Here is a 19312-nt window from a genome sequence, read left to right as displayed (position 1 = left end):
AATATTTTAGTAATTGAAGATAGGTTCAATTCAATTGTACCTATCTTTAATTCAATTGTACCTATCTTCAATTCATTGCATTTGTACCTATCTGCAAATCAATTGTACCTATCTTCAAATGAATTAAAGATAGGTATAATTGAATTGTACCTATCTCTAATTCAATTTGAAGATAGGTACAATTGAATTGAAGATAGGTACAATTGAATTGAAGATAGGTACAATTATTTGAAGATAGGTACAAATATTTGAATATATGTTAATTTGGCGTTCCATATTCCTACCTACTGATGAAAATTCGAAGGAATATAATGAATATAACCGATATGTTTATTTGGCTTGAGCATATTGACATAGTCCCATTACCTCTTGATTCGACCATTGCCTGTTTTTCCATTTTTGTATAAAAGTACAAAACGGAGGAATTATACAATTCCGTCCACTTCCGGAGTGACAGAAACTTGTTAATTCAGCCATTATCATCATTCGTTCATTAAGCTCAGTAAATCATTCGCCTAAAAAGTACCTATATTTAAAAAAAAATCCAACACCCCCCCCCCCCCCCAAAAAAAAAAACAAAAAACAAAAACAAAAACAGAGAATAATATTTAACGGAGTCATGTTAAAGTATGCCATAAATTATATGAAAACATAAAAAGTAAAAATCAAAATTCAAGTAAAGTAAAGTAAAGTCAAAATTTAGGGATCCGCCAACCAACTCCTTATAACAATCACATGATAAACATGTATGAAACTTTAATCTTTGCCGTCTTTTACATTTCCATTTTGTTTCTGTTTTCCAGTCGATCTGAAACTAGACAGGCCTTTGTTGCTACATGGAATGTGCCATCGGAAGTATGCTCTCAAAAATTCAACATTGAGTTTGATCTCAAACAATTCAGGATAGATAGTAACAAAAATACATCATTCATGGGAGAAGAAGTGGTTTTGTTTTATGAACCACTTCCGGGATTATATCCGAAATATCTGTCAAATGGATCGGCCCTAAACGGCGGAATCCCACAAGTAAGATTGTACTTAAATGCATGTACAAAGATACAAACGGAACTGCAAAAATGTCGCTGTTCAAAACTTTGCGATTCGCCTCCCAGCAACCTTCACATACATGTACGTGTATCGAACATATCGCATATCACAATATAGAAACGATACTGTTTTTGACATGATTATTTTTATATTACCAGAAAGTTCCATTCGACCATCACTTCCAGAAAGTGGCAAACGACATCGATGTTCTTGTTCCCGCCAAAGACTTTTTGGGGAAAGGGGTTATTGATTGGGAAAGCTGGAGGCCAATATTTGAACGAAATACATATGAACCAGATAAACTTATATACATCAACGAGTCCAAGAAACTGGCCAAATTTTTATACCCGGCTTGGAACTCTACAATAATAGACAAAATGGCGGGAATTATGTTTGAAGAGTCAGCGAGGTACTTAATCACGGTATATACATGTATATTGTAATAAAAATTCGGACAGGTGTGTCAGCTTCCTTAAAATACTGTTATATCAGTGATATATAGAATTATAATGAATCTTACATGAAGTGAGTAGATTGGTTTTGTTTTTAAGAAAATTAATGGAAAAGACGTTGATGATAGCCCGAGATTTAGGACCACGTGGTTCGTGGGGGTTTTATGGTTTCCCCAGATGTTTCAACTACGAAAAAGATGAAGATAAATGCAGCGAGGAGACGATGAAATTCAATGATCAGTATGGATTGTTTACATATTTAGAATTCAATGACTATACATGCGAGAGAGAGAGAGAGAGAGAGAGAGAGAGAGAGAGAGAGAGAGAGAGAAGCTGGAGAGGATGTATCATACAATATTGTATAATTACTCTCCAATATTTCAGACTAAGTTGGTTGTTCAGAGCCAGTAACTCGCTGTACCCCTCCATATATCTATCCTCCAAGTTCCCCTCCCCTTCTAGCCATCAGAAGCGTGTACAAGGGATCCTGAACGAAACTCTGAGAGTCCATTCTCGTTTTTCTACAAGCAGTACACGAATGTACGCATACAGTACTTACAGATACACGGACAATGACATGTTCTATTCACAGGTAACGCATATAATCCAAAGGAGTTTAATGAAAATTCAATAATGTTTTGAGATTTATGAAATTTATCGGAAATTTTCCATCCGTCATGTTACGTTTGTTAAGTACATGTACCATCTGTTTTGATGATGAAGGAGGACCTAATTAACTCCATTGGGCAGTCCTTTGACGCTGGGATGGACGGGGTAATACTCTGGGACAGCAGTAAGAACTTCAAATCTCGGGCGGACTGCCAAAATGTCAAGGATTACCTTCAATTTTCTCTTGGACCGCTCGTCAAAAAAGTCATCGATTTTGCCGAGAAATGCGGTGCGGCTTTGTGCAGTGGACACGGGAAATGCGTGCGCAATTCTTAGGTGAAATCTACCGGACTGCAGTTATTTCTTGCACATAATGTGCATGTACATGTGTTTGATTTTGAAAATTATGAATGTAAATGTTATAAAGGATGGCTTGGTACACAATGTAACCAACCAAGCTAACAACTTTAGACCAATAACCTATGAACATATATACAACTGTACGCCATAAAGAAAATACTCACATAAATTCAGCGATATGGATATTTATTTGTTTTAAATAAAAAAAATATAAAAGAAATGTCTTCCTGTTTATTGCAATGCTTAACATCCGACTTTGAAGTTGGTCAGTGCGACTTTTATAATGGTGTTCATGTCGGAAGGTCTGTTGCTGCAGATGGCGCTACGTTGAGTGTGGGCCTCGGAAGAGCTGCGTACGTACTCTATATGGAAAACAGGCTGCAGAGAGAAAGGAAAAATGACTGAATGTTTTGGTTCTTTTGTAATTTTTATATAATTATATTTATACATCCATTTCAGTAAATTGAATATATGTGCCCTTTGCTACTATTCAATTACAAGTTAAATATAAAATCAGTACAAAAAAAAAGTGTCATGAATTATTTTTGATGATTTTAACTTGAAATTTACTTTTCGAACACAAGTTAAGAATTATTGTATGAGATATTGTAACAATTGAAAATTATATGTAATAAAGTACATGTGTATTACATGTAATAACTATATCTCCTATTGTATTGCCACAACATGTCCTTTGTGCATATGTTTTATCTGATCAATCTGAAAATTCTTTTATAGTTTGATATTTGACAATATGTCTACCTTTCTGGCGTCAAAGAATGGCTGGTACAGAAGACAGTTGCTTTGACCATTGTAATGAAATTTCTCACAAGATTCATTGATTGCGAAATCAAAGTCGTGCAGTAGGTCTTTGATCTGTAACAAGTCGTTCTTGAGTCCAATGGCAAGTCCATGGTTGTGAGCCTCTGAAATAAAAAAAAATATGCACTATTAAATTAAAATGCATGTTCTTATTTCGATTGGTTTTTTTTTAAGAATATATGGTTTGTCAACAGTTTCCATGGTAACGCGTAATGTGTGTTATTTGTATTTCATCTTAGATATGGTTTTATATCAAAATACTCTGGTTTCAATTTTTTTTATTTGAACACTAATTTTAATATGTCATGTTGTTCAGCCGATCTATTCATGGAAGAAAGAAACTCTGCAGAATTGTTTACAAGTATTGCGAGAACCATCGAGCACCGCATTCTTGAAGTATTGGATTTTACCGAATACACGAAAATTAATGCCAACGAGCTTTGCATGACGAAATTAAAATAGTAAAGACGATTCATATGGTAAGAATACTTTATTAAGGTCTTCCGTTTCCAACGGAAGACCTTTCTATTATTGTGCGGGAAAAAAATTAAGATTATTCTTATTTTTCTTTTTTTTTTTTTGTTTCCTAGACGCGAACTTTGAGGCTTCATATCTTGCTCATTTCTGAACGGTTTTTGCTCAAATTTTCAGGGCTAATGTACTTTACGAAACACTATCTTAAGCAATTCATAAAATGTAGAATTCCCTTTCCGTTAAAGAGTTATTCCCCTTTTAAATTTTTTTAGGGCCTTTTGTTTCCAGACAAAGGCTCCGAGACTATGATAGCAGGGAATGGGAATCTAACGAATTTGAATAACAGAGACATTGTAGTTGTGCACATCTGTTTTTGTTTTTAGATTACGTTTTTTATTTAGGAAAAGGTAGGGGGTCAAAAAACAGGATTTAAAAAAGTGCAAAAATTTAGACATGTTTTCCTTTATATCTTTTAAACGAAAAACATTTTGTTAAGACATGTAGAATAAAAGTTGTGCAAAATATCAAGGGCTTTTATTTGACACCAATAAAAAGGGGCTGGCCCCTTAAATTAAGGGCCAATTGCCCCTAAAAAATTTTGCTTAATAACTCAAAAACGGTTAGGATTTTGATATGGATGTCGCTGAAAAAGTTGTTTGTTGGGATCTCATGAAGGTCGTTTCAATGTTATTTTGTAAGTGATTTGTGTAGTATGAGTGTAAAAAGCTTTACATGTTAGCATGTACCTGTTTTTATTTGACAAGTTAACGAAAGACTTTGTGCGTATAACTGGCATGAAGTTACCGCAGAAAGTATGCTGGTTTATACAGGAGGCATTAATTCATAAGAATTTTTTTTTTTAGAATACATGCTCTTTTTTTAGGAGTTTAAGTCATTGTTGTTAAGTTGTTATAGTGCACAATCCTTAAAAACGCGAATTGGAAAACAAAACATTCTTTTCTTTTCTAGTAAACACAAAATATGGAATGAAAAAATATATGCATTACCTTTTTGTTATAAACACCATGCATTCAAAATCTACCTTGAGTCAGAGCTGTGTGTGTATCATTACGTAAGCTCTCCCTCGCCCGCGGCCGAGAAAATCGGTCACCTTGGTCGCGGCTGGACTACCTAGCGGTCAGTGGTTATCTAATACACGAGAGTTGCGTTTCTCATGTACGAGTTTATTTTGCCGCGAACTCAAAAATTGTTTTAGTTTTGATTACACATAATTTTTTTTGGATTAAACGATTGGGTGTCAATTAAGAAATCGTTCAGTTAAGTAATAAAAGCAATGTCAATCTCAATCTAAAGCAATAATAAACATCGATCAATTGTGGGTTTTTAGTTTAAAATAAAGAACTTCTATTTGATAGAGTAAGGTCATTATACTGCAAACTTTTCAAATCTTCCTGGGTTCTGAGCTATGCGACGTGTCTGTGCGTTGTACCTTTACGTAATCTATTCTTCGCCCACGGCCGAGGAGATCAGCCACGGCTGCACTACCTAGCGGTAAGCGGTTATCTAATACACAAGATTTGCACACCGCGACGTTCACTTGCATCTATATGAACGTATTTGAGGTAATATAGCCGTAAATACAAGAACTGTTTTAATTTTATGTTATAAAAGTTTGTCCATCTTGTATTTTTTTAGTTAAACATTTGAGTGTAAATGAATATTTACGAACGATATTTCTCCAAATCGGAAACATCGTCAGACATAAATTAATGGTTGGTTTGTTTATCTAAAATATTTTAAAAACTGTACAATTGTTGTTTAAAATCAACCCCCCCCCCCCAAAAAAAAATTAAACCATCTCTCGCACATGGCTGAGGAGATCCGGCGCGAGTGGACAAGTTATCCGCGGTCGGTTCGTGTTCATCTACATGTACCTTATCACGCGTTCATGTTTCATATTTTGCACGGACACAACTATATTTTATTATATTTTCAACTATTATATTGGTTTAAGATGAAAAGGTAATTTTTTTTACTTGTACAGTTGATTAAGCATTGATTTATACAATAGCGTACAAGGTAGTTTAAAAATCAAATCAAATTATAATCAAAGTTCCATGTTACATGTTTGCGGTAGGTGCTAGCACGATAAAAGAATGTCCTGAATTGAGGCATTCGATGATTATTTTAAAGAATATTCACATGAGTTTTAAACAACCTTAGATTAGATTCTATCGGTCACATATTGATCACTTCTGTAGTTTTTCTACATGGTCGTCCGTTTCATTGTGGAAGCGAACTCATTGCTGCGCCCCCCTCCCCCCCCCCCCCCCCTCCTCCCGCCCCGCTGACAGGTGCTCGCACTGGATTTTTTTTAATTGGTGAAAAGATATCCAGATCTGTCGAAAATCATTTTTGGTGACTTCTTCTTACACATGTATGTGTAAAATTTTGTTTCAATTTCCCACCTGTTTGTTTATTCGGTCAGTCTCTGTCAATTCAATCGCCACGTGCGACCGAGAATCTTGTGTCGCTTCAGCGCCCACAGCTCAGAACATATATAGCCCAAGATCATCAATTGTTATGTAATTGAGTAACAGTTGGAAGGGTGCTTTTACTACATAAAACAATAAAATCATCCAGAAAAAAGTTACCGGAACTCAATAGTCAATACCTAAAATAAAATGCGTAACTATGATTACAAACTGTAATCGGTTTTTCAGCGTTCGGCTGGATTTGATTTTTCTTCTAACATAAGTACTTTTATTAGTTTCAGAGAATACGATGTAAAAATACAAACAGTAAATAAACCTCATATTATTTACATCGATAATGTTGAAAAATATTTAAAATTAAATTAGTCTCCATCGTTAGAAAAAAATGTTATACTAACAATCAATAATTTTTTTCCTATGTCGTATCATTCGCGTAAATAAATTTGTTCTGTACATATTCATGTACCTCAGAGAAAATTAAAATGATTAAACAAAATAGAAATTTGTAATTACTATTTCGGATTTTTTTTTTCAAGTTATTTAACCTTGTATTGAAGAGAACAAGATGTAAAAATGGTTTAATTTTTTACTCAATATTCGTATATATTACCGGCGCTCCGTATAACGGCGTGTAGTGTATAGATTATCATAATCTATTTGAATTAAGTACCATGGGTATAGATTCCAATGATAATGACATGTAAATGCACGACTGTGTACATTGTAGGAAAATCCCTGTGTGTTAATTTCTTCCAAGACCTCTTGTTTTCTGTTAACAGTGGTTTAAATAATTAAAATAATTACTTGTAAAAATAGCTATAAACTAGATTCCAAAGAACAGTATATTATCTTTCTATGTTTACATTTAATTTCGTTCAAATAATTAATAAATATTCTATCATTTAATTTGTGTGCTTCATCATATACTGATTCCGATTACCTTGAGGTCATTAAAGAGACAGTACAGCTGAAAACACATATGTGAATAACTTCAGATTTACCTATTGTATCGTTAGGGAATAAGAAATAACGTTTATTATAATAGTTGAAATACATGAAAATCCCTTTCACATATTTAATTAACGTAATTATGAGCTTCCGGAAATTCAAGGGCCGTACAAACCGGAATAATCTTATATCATTTATTTGTACCACGTGAAATTTGATTGACAGTAATTGACACGTGCTGAAAACTACAAGATCTTCGTCCCACTACAGTCATCATGGAAAACGAGGTTTAAGCGATTCTCTAAATGAAACACATCCTTACTTACTCGATATTTTATAAATGGTTTACTAATTTAGGTTCATTTTAAAATGAATAGACATAAATATGTCAATTAACCCCTCAAGGGGCCTCATTTATAAAAATAGATTTAGGTTGTAGCAACTCCTATGATAAACACGAAAAATACATGTACATGCTTACAAGATAATAAATGTGGTTGTTTAAAAAACTTTGAACAGTTATTACCTATGAGAAGTAGAAAAAAAACATATTTTTATCAACAAACCTGTCCAGAAGATTCTTCGCGAGCCCTGCATGTGTTTTGTTTACAGTAAATACGCATGCGTAATAGTATAGAAGGCTGAACCCCGAACACGTTGCGATGTATTTATGTGATAGGTTATACATAATTATTAATTTTAATGAAATAATTAGATTTATTGCACGGAGAACTTTGTAATTTTCTAAAAGTTTATACATTCATGAGTAGTACAAAAATACCGAACCCGATCGGAAAATTTGCTCAAGTCGGTTTTTCGATAAGATGCGCCGTACTGTCTCTTTAATTTTCCATTGGCTATTGACAAAAAAAGAGACGCTTGACCATCCAATGAAAACAAATACACAGAGTTTGATTGACAGGTTCAGCCAGGTGCAGGTCTCACCCGATGTCAGAGGTTATGTGTGCTGCTTTTACACAGCCGAATGATCTCAGTAAGAGTTATCGATGTAAATTAATTTTAAAAAAATACATGCTTATCAAAACGATCGTGTAAGTTAAAGTTGATTTAGGTTTGTTCCAATAGAAATCATGTTTTGCTTACTGTATTTAATATTTTTTATGTATAGCGAATTTTAATATTGTACCAGTACAAACATCGTATAAAAACGTTATATATACATATAGTCTGTAACTAGTCGTATTTCAATACATATACATTTCTTTTGTTTGTTAAAAATTAATTCAATTTTGTAAAAAGATAAGTATATCATTTCTTATATATTTTTTTAATAAAAATACCTACAAAAGAGTTTTGCCAATCACAAACAGTTTAAAGTAATGCAAAACACGGGCGCCATTTTGAAACAATTAAATTGTCAGAGAGTTCCGAATGAAATCTGATGAACGTTTCACACGGTTCTTGCACGCTTTGCTCGAAACGATTTTCACGATTTGCCCGAAACCCTGCACGCTTTGCCCGAAACGCTAAACGGTTTACATGAAGTGCTTCACGATTCACACGAAACGCTAAACGGTTTACTCGAAACGTTTCTCGCACGTAATTTGCAGCTTTTTGGTGTAGTAGTATGTTTCAGGGTCTGTAAATTTTGTCAGCGCGCAACAGTTCTAAACTTTCACATACATGCAGTCTTAAAAAAATTTGAAAGATTCAAATATAGAAGTTATCTTAGAGAAAAGGTTAAGTGTTTAGTAGGCGGGTTCGAAAAAAAAAAATACAATTCCTGACATGAATCATGAGTACATACTGTTTATAACAATGCTTGCTAACCTTTGAAAATTTAACTCGCCATATCTCATTTTTTAGACATGTTTGAAACGATTACATAAACTGTTTTCGACAAATAGTTTTCCTAACACATTTTCTTTCTTACTTTTTCAAAACACGTTTTATATACAGGCTTTCAAATAAAACACGTTTTTAAAACAAAAGCAGAACTGAAAGTTTAGTCATTACTATAGCATTGAGCCATGATTTTTTGAAGTATATAGTCTTATAATTGCAGCGGTGTGTGCATACAAATTGAGTAACTCGCGTTAGCGCATTATGAAAATTTGTATGCAAACATTGCTGCAGTTATGAGACTGTATACTTTAAAAAATCATGATTTAATGCTTATATTTACATTATTTCAACTTCATGCCTTGTCTGCAAATGTGATTTATACCTTAAAATTCCTATCTTATTCTAAGGGTTAGTTCATATTAATTGAAGAGCCACAGTAACAGCTGCAAGTGTGAACTTTGATTTTCGCTTGTGACGTTGCAGTTAACAGCGTTCAACGTTTGTGACGTCATAATAAAACTCGTCATTTTAATCTTTGAGTACCCTGTGTGCATTACAGTGTTAAAACTGCCGTAGCTTTCAGCACACTTTACAAGCAAAAAATATTTTGAATATAAATAAAATCGTTTGACACCATATCATATATTTCCATCTCGCAGCAACAACGGAAGACCTACTCGTGGCTTTGCCACGAGCTCTGCTCTAGTTGAGATACTTATGGTACATTTAGTATATACACTTACCTCTGGCTAGGAACCGGTTATAATCTATCTGGTTGTCGTAGGTGAGGTGGAAGCCCAGGTCGCTTTGGGTATACCCATCTACGTTGTCGGGGTCCACGCCATGGCAACCTTGCTGCTGCGCCATCTGGATGCGTTTTCTCATGACGTCTCTGATTCTGAGAAAGAAAATTCAACTCGGTTTATTCAAAATCAACTTTTTAAAGTACATGTAGTATTAAATAACCGTATCTGTAAAAGAGTACAATGTACGTGGTATCGTAATTATTCTGAATGCATCTTAAACTTTTGTAATTATGCATTATGGTTATAAATGAATACCACAAAATAATATTTTTATTTAAAAGCTTGTTATTTTCTCAGAAAACAGAGGCTGTCTTTGAGTGGTGTTATGATGATAATCTGACCCCTGACCTGGTATCCCTGATGTCCACCCAGCGTTCGCCCCTCCATATTGGGTCCTCGTTACCCAGAGCGTCAGGCGGAAACTGACCTTTATCTGGTCTCCAGTCCTCGTAAGTTCCGGCCGAGAAGTAGCAGACTACCTTCTTACCCTTGCTAAAATATGGGGTTAACGATTTAGTTATCGTACTGTTCTCGCAAAGATGCTTTTTTTAATTACCATGACATCGTTGAAGATTAGATAATTATCCACATTTTCCATACTTATTTATTTTAACTCATTCACATTGGATTTGCCATTTTGAACATTTTGAAACAATTGACATCTAGAGGAAATGTGATATTATTTTAAATCAAGCATTACATTACATTTCTCAGGTCGAAAACGTATAGTGGGATATACATGCCTCATCCCCTTCACTTTTTTTTATCTTCACCCAAATACATGTATATATGTTTTTAAAGTACCTGAGTAGCTCAGGAATAATTCCCCTGTGGTCGAACAAATCAACGACGTAAACGTCCCCATGTATACCGCTGTTGACGTGGGTCTCTCCAATGACGTCATTCCATGACATATGCTGATGCGGATGCCAATATGATCCTAACACATCGACTACACTGAGCGTGAATAATATTACATTTAGAACAAACATATTAGATAAGGAAATTCATTTAAGAGCGATGCATTTATAGTTTTCTCTTATCTATAACTCACTTCTTGTTTAGGTAGGACTAACCTGATTCCGTTGACCCTGAGCGCAATATTTCTAACAGAAAACTGCTGTATTTGCATGTAACAGTATGTCATCTAGATTTGTGGCAGCTATTTCAGTATTGACAGATCTAGAGTACTACTATACTAGAATTCATTATAAAGTTATTTATAACAACATGCGGGATAACTTGCATGTTGACATAATTAATTCACATGTTGACATAAATAAGTCGCTATCATCATAAAAAATTAATACGTCGCATGTAATCATAAATAAGTCGCATGTCGACATAATTAACTCGTATGTCCACGTAAATATCTTGCATTCTAACATAATTAACTGGCATGTTGACATGAACAAATCGCATGTCGACATAAATATCTTGCATGTCTACATAATTATCTCGCATGTCAACATAAATAAGTCACATATTGTTATAATTATGTTGCATCTTGTATCTACATCTGTAATATGTTTTACGGTGCGACCGTTGGGGCGAGCACAGCATGTGATCAAACAATGAATTATAATAAATTAATAAAATGAAATTAACAACGTGAAATTTGAATGCCAAAAAATAAAACATACCTATTTTTCAGTAAATTTTCATTATTCATAATTTATAAGATTTGTTATAATTTATTTATTTATATGTAGAACAGTAGTTTAATCTCAGATACAATGTTGTTAAATAATAAAGATTTTAATATATAAATATTCATTGCACTGCATCTCCTCTTTTAAAGTGATTGTGATTATGATTGATTGATTGATTTCCCCCTTTTTTTTGCAGTAGACATTTTTTCTTAAACTTACATATAAAACTTGACTCATCATAGAGCCCCCCCCCCATGCTAATTTTTTTTTCATTTTTGTCAATTTATACATAGAAAATCGACTTACCATGGATTTGCCCCTCCACTTAAAAAAAATAATTAATGTTTAATTTTATTTTTAATTTACGCTTAAAAATATTTGCTTATCATGTTAAAAGAACATGGTGTTGTCCCCCCCTCCCCCCCCCCCCCCCCCCCCCCGCCTGTAATAAATGGAAGTGAAAATAAAGAAACCATTGAACTGCTAAAGAGCTGAAGGATTAGAATTTTCATGATTTATTTTTCTTTTTGCTTGCAAAGATTTTTTGGATGAGGCTGCCATCCACCCACCCACCCACTTTAAAAAAAGGCGCTGCTACGTATAACGTTACGTTTCAGGAAATTACCGTAATTATAGTGAATAAAATATTTGTGAGCATTCATCCAAATTAGTGCAATTTACAACTGTTTCCTGTATCTGAAGAAATGTCCTTATTCGTCAGCTGTTCTTTATCTTAGCCTTTGCAAGATTTTAAGAGGATTTTGGTCATTTCAGCAGATTTACAATAACTTCAATTAGAGTAATTTCCCCTTATCAGTGCTTATTGTGACGTCAAAGCTGACGTTGGTTAAGTATCGTCTTACTCTGTAAAACTCCCCTGAGAAATAAAAGTATGCAAAGTATACTGTTTTATTTACTTAAAAACCATGATGTTCTTAAAATTACACATCTTATAAGCTTTTCAAAGATTTTACTTTGATTCTCGGGAGAACGTGATGTTGGAACGTGAGGTTGGAAACCATTGGTACTATGAATTGTGGGTCAAAATTTACTGACTCCGAAAAAATATATCGGATCAATGTGTAAACGTTTGTGACGTCACACGATTATTTTTGATTGAAAGTGTACTGAGGTGAACTTTAGAGGTAACATTGACTGTATGTCGCTTACATCGTTATTGTTTTAACTGTCTAAATTTGTCTTGCTCATTCTCGTGAGAGTGTGAAGTGATAAAAATTGCCATGATTACAGGGAACTACTGGGACGATTAAAACGATGCATTACTGGTCCGATTTGCTGACGACAAAAAAATCCGTTGAATGAATGTGCAACTGGTCCGAATTTTCTATTCACACACGCCTTGCCGGTAGAGCTCGCTTCGCGCCGGCGCTGCGCGCCGGCGAGCTGCGCTCGCTATGATGTCAGAGTCTGGCATTTAAGTAGGTCATATTACCAATATAAAAATCAAATCATTAAAAAGATTATAACTTGCTTGTCAACATAATCATCTTGCATGTTGATGTTCATGTTGACATAATTATCGTGCATGTTGACATAGTTATCGTGCATGTTGACATAGTCATCGTTCATGTTGACATAATTATCGTGCATGTTGACATAATTATCTTGCATGTTGACATAGTTATCGTGCATGTTGACATAATTATCGTGCATGTTGACATAATTACCGTGCATGTTGACATAATTATCTTGCATGTTGACATAGTTATCGTGCATGTTGACATAATTATCGTGCATGTTGACATAATTACCGTGCATGTTGACATAAATATCGTGCATGTTGATATAATTTATCTTTCAAGAAGGTGGCAGCAATATGCCACCATAGTTTTAGTATAGAAAGATCGCGAGATTAATTTGTGTACATGATATACATGTATTTGTATATAACTATGAAGATAATAGATCAAATACATTATCCTTTTCCATATTACATGCTGTATCAGCCAGAGACATCAATATCAGCCCGAGGGCATTCGACAATTCTGCAAAAATGCAAATTTTAAATTTAATTTTTTTTAAAACTAACATCATTCCTTAAAAGAAGGTTATCTCTGATTTATTTATTTGTAAACCGGATCCCGGATGTTAGTCAAAGCAACATAAATGTGTTTTTGAACAAAGTTACATTTTTTACTCTCAGACAGGGGATCATCGACATCATCGTTTTCTTCATTAACGGACAACAAACACACACACGGTAGGACAGTTATTGTTTTATTTGTCATAAAACAAAACAGTTTGAATAACGTTGTATTAATTGCGCTATGAATACTTTGGTCATCAAAAATTTATGATGTGATTTCAAATGATTGTAATTTTCTGCTGGAAGATGTAAATAAATATGTAATACTGGTCACAGAGGAGAAATTCATGCCAAACTTTTACATATTCAATACTGTTTATCCGATAGTTTTTTTTTTAACTGAGCAACGGAAAGAATGACTGTAACATTACAGAGAATTTAAACAATGGACAAAAGGCTGTATGTCTGTGTCAAACACCAAAGAGGGCCTATCTTTTTATCATTACCGACAATTTGCATAATTTCACTTACTTTTTATAGATAAACATAGTTTAATGAATAATGAAAATGCTTTATTTGGTGTTTCATACTGGCAATGGAATCATTACGGGGAAAAGTTATCGCGGGTGATGTAATTTTTGCGACAATAATCGCTCTAAAACACCATGCTTAAATGGATGAAATTCATGAAACTAGTACTGGAAAAAAAAATCCCCGTGGACTAGTCAATTTCATTAAGAATATAGGTAAATGATAAAAAAACCCAAGTCGTATTATTTAAGACTGTTAAAGCAATGTTTATGATTGTAATTGAGTCAATAAAACCTGTATTGTAGAATACAGACAGTGACTTTAATGATGATATTCAACTGTAAACAATGAATTCATTATAATCTGTGACTTATCATATGTGTAAGAGGTGACGCTATATCAGGCATTACTGAACTCTCTATGATTTGATTCTTATCAGTCGATAACATTACAGCGACCTTCTTCAAAACATGCAAATCTGGACAGTCGTTCTTTGGTTTGCCGTGGCCCGGGGGGCGGTGTGGAAGCCCGGGGTGCACGATACCTGGCAGTGGGAGCTGAGCAGTGGACACATCGATACATCGGTCAACGCCCACGTGTTCGATATCGATCTGTTCGATGCCGATCAAAGTGCCATAACCCAACTCCACAGGCATGTACATGTATAATATTTTACCAAATCAATTATGTGTGTTGCAATACAGAAAATATAGGTTATTCAGCGATATATTTCAGTCTTAATTGTCTCAGTTAATTACAACCCTTTGAATTTGTTGGTTATTTCTTTTTGTTGATTTAACATAGAATATGTTTATTCAGCGATTTCCTTCAGTCTTAGATAATTCCGTTACTCATAACAATAATGGTCACGTGTATTATAAAGTCAAAAGTAGAGAAGAGGAATGATGTCTCTTAATAAACTTCACCCAAAATGATAACTTTTAAAGTAATATGAGCTGTATTATTTTAGAATTTTATTTTGGTTCAAAAACCTGTTAGAATGATAAGTCTACATGCAACTTAAGCTTTTATGATAAAATAAGATTTGAAAAAATCATTTAATTTTGTCAGAAGAAAGATTTCTCTTCTAAGAAATATATAGCAAATCAATTTTTGTACAGGATGACAATAATTCAATTTTGCTTGAATTAAGGCTTCTTAACGGCTTTTCCCACAAAAATAAAGCTAACAGAAATTTAAAAGCCACGATTTTTTTGTCATCTTAGCAGAAAATAACATTTTCTTTAAAAAAAGTTTCAACATGAAAATTGCAGCTCATATTACTTTAAAGTTGGAATTTCCAATCTTACGCTTAATAATTTTCACTTGCACTGAAATTGGCATCTTTTTCAGCCTTTGGTATACACAATCGAAAAACTCTTTAAAAAAACCCAAACAACCAATCGATAATTTAGTAATATTTTCGTAATCAACAACGTGATCTTTAGCAAAATTGATCAAACGAAATGATACCCTGTTTTTTTCTTACAATCAAAGTGCATATCAAGAAAACACCCATTATCTTATCTACTGAAATGTCGGTAAATCTTTCCTCACCTCCCTAAATTGTTGCAATCTCATAGAATCTCAGAGAATCATTATTTAGGATCAAATAACTCTTAACATTGCAAAGAATTAAAATATGCTTTTTCATTTCAAATAGCTATTATACCTGTCATATGTAACAAACGGTGTTCTATAGTGAATGCCTCAATCATTCATTTTGACAGTGTATATAATTATGGTCAATTTAAAGATTTCAAGATTGAATTTGAAAATTTAAGGACTCAAATTGAAATTGAAATTTAAAAAAAAGATATTCTCACAATTGATATAAGATAAAATTTTGTTTTTAGAAGATAACTTGATTAAGAAATTTCAAGATGAAGATTTTTATATTAATAAGATTTTTTGTTTTATAATGGTAATTCCAAGATTAAAGTCGGCGTCTGGGACAGAGAAAATACTCGCCCAATTCATTTTTAGCACATAGATTCAATAGTCACTAAAGTGTATGTCTGAAAGCCATTTAATTAACTTTATAGCATGGGTCGAAAAGTGATCTGCTATTTTTCGGCCGGAAGTTACGAAAACTGGCGTCCGGACAGACACGATTTTCCTTCGGATGTTCTCGGCAATAATCTGGAGAGCATTGGGAAGGCGAGAAATGGTTAGATATCCGTGATGACAGGTACTTTTTGTCATAATAAAGCAATGAAAGTACACGATAATGCAATTGCAGCTTATTGTTTTAATACTGTTGCCTGGATTGTCAGTTTTAATTAGATTTCATTAATCAGCTCTGTGTAAAAGTATAGAAACACTATATTCAAATTTTAAAGCTTACAATTTGGAATTTCTCCATGCTTAATACTTTTATATTAAAATACTAAATACTCATATACTCAAATTAAGGTAGATCAGATGGGTTATTTGTTGACCACGCAGCCTCCTTAACTTAAAGTACATTTTACCTGTCAACCTTTTTTCCGGTGAAGAGTGAAGGCCATCATGGGGCGGCGACTGGACAAGGCAGTGACACGTGGCTGTGACGGGGTGGAGCCCGACAATGTAGATGGGTACACTAACCATAACGGCCTGGGACTGACCGCAGCTGACCAACTCAGCTATAACAAATGGCTGGCCAGTGGTGAGGCTACCAGAATTTTCGTAAAGCATTTATAAGGCTTGGCATCTTCAATACATCTTAATCTATAGTGTATGAGATATTTGATCAGGAATGTCGCACATACATGAACCAAGCCATCTTGAAATATTTATTATAGATTAATTCAAAATCTCGAAGAATGTTAGTTCACCCCCCCCCCCCCCCTAAAAAAAAGGAAAATTTGAAAATGTTCAAACTTCATGTACACTGTCTCTGTTTACAGAGGCCCATTCCCGAGGTCTATCAGTCGGACTGAAGAATGACGTAGATCAGATTCACTCCCTCGTCAGCCATTTTGACTGGGCGCTAAATGAAGAATGTGTTCAGTACAACGAATGCAACAAATACCAGCCGTTTTTCGACGCCGGAAAGGTACATGTACCTTAAGAGAATTCATTTATTTTGTGTATCCTTGTAATAGATTTCGTTCATGAACAACAGCTTAAATTCTATAATTCATTTTGCATTTACTTTATGAGAGATGGGCTGGCGAACTGTTAAGACTTACATGTATTTTGACCCTAAGCTTTCACCCTTATATCAGGCGTATTCATTGTGTACTGTATAAATAATATGTAATTACGTGTATCTGTTGTAATGCGTTTTATAAGAAAGTAAAATAAAACGACAGAAGAGCTAGAATAAAGGGCACGCTTGCAATCGTAAGAATTTAAATTGGTCATGTTAGAGTAAGTTAAACAACTTTCCTAATAATCAATTGAATTGGAACGACAAAATCCAAAAGTTCGGTTAAAGATGTTTTATGAGAAGTAAGGATCGATGACTTTTTTCTTGTTGAATTAATTATGTTTCAATATGTCTTGTAGGCAGTATTTCACGTTGAGTACGTTGACAACCACAGCCAAGGAAGCCATAAAAGGAATCAAGTCTGTCATTCCAGTCACCGCCCCCGTCAACTGATCACGCTCATCAAGGACTGGGACCTTACAAAGTGGCGACTCACCTGCTAGAATACTCCGATTTCACAGCACTGTATACTATATGAAATAAAGTGATACATTTTTACTCTGTCAACACTTTCCATTCTTTTCCCCAGTTTTATTTTACAGATATCGTCCAAGCTTGAACAGATTGTCTGGTTAATACGTATCATTTAAAAAATCAAAGTTATCTCGCTTGGAACTGTTAACATCTTCGAAGAAATATTGTCAACTAACTGTCTCCGAGCGCATTATGTGTTTGTCCTGTCAGGCTTTCTGCCTTAGTTTCTGTTTTAGCCTGTTTGTCCGTTGACTTGTCGTATAATTTAAGGTCCGCCCCGTAAAACGTGTAAATATAAGGATGTGAAAAGAAAAAAAGAATTTAATTAGATGATACGCGTACCTATAACTAAAAAAGCATGATTTAATTGACTACCGGTAAATTGTTTAAAAAAGTAATAAAAGTGATAATGTTGTAATAATCTCTCTCTCTCTCTCTCTCTCTCTCTCTCTCTCTCTCTCTCTCTCTCTCTCTCTCTCTCTCTCTCTCTCTCTCCAAAATGCGCATGCAATATTGTTAAAAAGAATAAGTGTTTACTCCCGACAGTATTTGATTACCTCATTATTTTCAAAGAATTATTTCCCTCTTCCTTTAATAAAACGTAAAATACTTTTATATGTATATAATGATGCACACATATAATTTAGCAAGGATTTGGAAACCAGTTAACACTAAATAAGTAAATCCGTTTCCATCGATAAAGTTTACAAATTTCAAAATTTTGATATGTCCAAGTTGGGATTTCTATTTAAGCACATTTATGGAAAAGTAAAGGCTGAATTAACAGCATACTTACAATAATTGCGTTAAGGGAGAAAACAACTAGATTTATATGCAAGGTACATGTATATGATTTTTGATAAAACTGCTATATTATAAAGCGCTTTAATGAAGAAATATATTTGTAAACTGCATAAAAAACAATACCCTTGCTGATTTAAGAAAAAGATGTATCTCCATGGAGTAAAATATTGACGTCCTTATCAGAAGGGATAGTGTCTAAGAGTAGCAGTCTTGCATTGGTATAGATTAATAACTGTAACTCTCTCTCTCTCTCTCTCTCTCTCTCTCTCTCTCTCTCTCTCTCTCTCTCTCTCTCTCTCTCTCTCTCTCTCTCTCTCTCATTTAGATGTAGGAGAAGTGCCTAATTTCATATCCCTAGATAAGATCAGCCTCGATGCAGCAATGGTATCATTGTTATATAGGAAAATAATTAAGTTGACACTTGTACTGACTTTAATTTATTGATGATCTTTTATTTCAGTGGGTAGGACCCAATAATAAAGTTCAAGAAAAGGTCTGCCCCGTTGAAATACTGAATGCAGATAATTGATATTCATATTGATACTTCTTTTGATTTATCCTGATGATCTTTTAATTTAGGGGTAGGACCTAATATTATGGCCCAAGGAAAGGCCCGCCTGTTGAAATACTGCGTTGATTGACCCCGATGTTCTTATGATTTATTAATGTTATGGCTCATTAAGAAAAGAAATATTAAAATACTAGGTTTTTCCTATTTGTCTGACGGTATCGATTTTTATCTAATGGCAATAAGAAATGCATGTCATGATGTTGATACGATATTTGTGAAAAGAAAAATGAATGCTATATGTGGGGATAGCAGGCAGC

General features: G+C 34.1%; 1 pseudogene; it reads left to right on the top strand.

The window, feature by feature from the left end:
• The first annotated feature begins 1350 nt into the window (after positions 1-1350).
• LOC128189167 (uncharacterized) lies at positions 1351-17713 on the top strand (annotated as a pseudogene).
• The last annotated feature ends 1599 nt before the right edge of the window (positions 17714-19312 follow it).

The sequence above is a fragment of the Crassostrea angulata genome, chromosome 6 (genome assembly GCF_025612915.1).
Source record: "Crassostrea angulata isolate pt1a10 chromosome 6, ASM2561291v2, whole genome shotgun sequence".
Lineage (NCBI taxonomy): Eukaryota > Metazoa > Mollusca > Bivalvia > Ostreida > Ostreidae > Magallana > Magallana angulata.
This window is presented reverse-complemented; position numbering and strand designations above follow the sequence as displayed.